Below are 2,658 nucleotides of genomic sequence, written 5' to 3' on the forward strand. Positions count from 1 at the left end.
CTAAACTCCCCATTTGACTTGGAAAAACGCTTAGGAATTTACCCTGTATCATTTAAGCCCTTAAAACACCCACGAAATATGTCCATAGGAGCTTACGGTCATAAAATCCCTTGTTTAGGTCCGTAAACTCCCATTTGGTCCATTTAAGTGCATTAAATCCATTCATACACCTTATATTTGGACCTAGCAAAATTCCACAATTGATATAAGGCCTTTAAGCATCCTAGAACACCCTCACAATGAGTTTACGGCCGTAAACTCATGGGGAGTTGTCCCAGGGCCATGAACTCTATATATAGAGTTTACTCTTGGAGAGTAAACTCCATTCCTAAGCCATTCAAGCCCTTAGATGTTACCCGGGACACTCCAAACACTTAATCAAAGTGTTTTCTGCACTTTAGGATGCGAATACTTGATTAATTGGTATTATATGTACTAATTGTATGTAAACATATGTTATCATATGTTATTAGGTCACTAAGTGTGTTCAAGTCTTTACTTGACACCGAGCACGCAACCGGCACCTTCATCGGATCCACTTACATCAGGTGATTTCATACCCCTGAATGAACCTTTTATATGTTTTTACATGTTTTATAGGGGGAATACAAGTTAAACATGTCGGTTATCATATCAATCATATGTGATTGATAACCCACATGCACAAGGATTTACCACACTGTTAACTGTTTTACCGAGAATGACATTGTAAATGGTTTTCTAAAAACGTAGTTACTTGTTCAGCTTTTACTTATAGTGTTTAATCAAAGTTTCACTTTAAACTCGTTTATGAAAGGTTTTCAAAGGATTTTTAAAGATTTTCAAACTTATTTTACAAAGGAATACCAAGTCGTGATTTTCTTAATGTATAAAGGTTTTCCAAAGTTTTCGTCTATGTTTTTATACTCCTACTTGGTTAAGATACTACTGAGTCACTTCTGTTTAGTTAATACCTCTACTTCGTGATACGCTTATACTTGATAACGCCTCCACTTCGTGATACGCTTATACCTTGTAATATACTCTACTTCGTGATACGCTGACACCTTGTAAGACACTCCACTTCGTGATACGCTTATACCTTGTAAGACACTCCACTTCGTGATACGCTTATACCTTGTAAGACACTCCACTTAGTGATACGCTTATACCTTGTAAGACACTCCACTTCGTGATACGCTTATACCTCGTAAGACACTCTACTTCGTGATACGCTTATACCTGATAACACTTCCATATAGTTAGATGTATGCCTGTGCTTGTATAAATGCATACAAATAATGTTTGAAGGACTTAGGAAGGCTTGTTCGCCCTATTTCCTTTTCTTCGTTGAGATGTGGTCTGGTGGGATCGGATGTCCGTCCGAAGGTCGTTTGATCATTATTTATATATTATGTATACAGGCATAGACATATGGGTTTACATTAGTCAATCCAGTTGTGAGTCTCTATCGCTAGTCCAGTATTTTACATTAAATCTCACTATACGAGATACATCCTCAGTACACGGCCTTCTCCGTTGTCGAGTTGGTAACCAGAGTCTCTTGTAGGGAGAGCGGACATTGTGTGTATAGATCTATATGGGATTGACACCCCCGCACCTTGACTGCTAGCTACAGTCCACGACCGACCATGCGAAGGGGTGACAAATGTCATATTTATACTGACGCTTGCAAGGCGTCAAGATTCTCTAGTGTCTATCAGTATGGTTACGAGTATCTCGAGGTTACCTTATAATTCATGGCTTTAAGGTAACAGGTTTTTACACAGTATTCACTGTTTTAGACCGTGCTAGCTGTATCTTTCATTTGATACTGCTAGGGTCTGTCTCTACGGTTTTGGACCTTACTAGCTATATCTTTCATTTGATACTGTCTAGGGTCTGTCTCTATTTTAGACCTTGCTAGCTGTATCTTTCATTTGATACTGTCTGGGGTCTGTATTCTCTGTTTTAGACCGTGCTAGCCGTATCTTTCATTTGATACTGGCTAGGGTCTGTGTTCACTGTTTTAGACCGTGCTAGCCATATCTTTCATTTGATACTGGCTAGGTTCTGTGTTCACTGTCTTTAGACCCTGCTAGACATATCTTTCATTTGATACTGTTTGGGGTCTGTGTCTCCTTTTGTTAGACTGAGCCAGGCGTACCGTTCATTTGATACTCTCCTGGAGTCTATGATTCTTTTTGCCTTAGTCAGCATTCCTCACTGCTGAGGCATATGTTATTTTCCCTGATATTCTCCGACTTTCTTAATAAACAAATCCCGTATTTTGATAATGAAAGTGTTTAAGGGAAAACTACTTTTTACCACATAACTCTGACCAGTCTTGGTAGAAGACTGCTTTTTAATTAGAAAATATAGGATTTTCTGGAAAGGAATCTATTTCACTGTATACTTGAAAACTACTACTTATATAAAGTCATTTGTATAAAATGTCACTAAAAGCTTATGAACTCACCAGCATTTGTAAAAATGCTGATACTCGCTTTTCAAATAACTTGTATTCTCAGTTCAACATTAGACAGGTACATCTCAGGAGCCTTTGATGAAGATAGCCTAATACCAAGATGCACTTATATCATTACTTGTATTACTTTGATATATTGTAATGTAAACCATGTAAAACTATTACTATTAATGTAATGGTTGTTGTACTTT

Source organism: Lactuca serriola, chromosome 6, assembly GCF_051521515.1.
Source record: "Lactuca serriola cultivar US96UC23 chromosome 6, Lser_US96UC23_V15, whole genome shotgun sequence".
Classification (NCBI taxonomy): domain Eukaryota; kingdom Viridiplantae; phylum Streptophyta; class Magnoliopsida; order Asterales; family Asteraceae; genus Lactuca; species Lactuca serriola.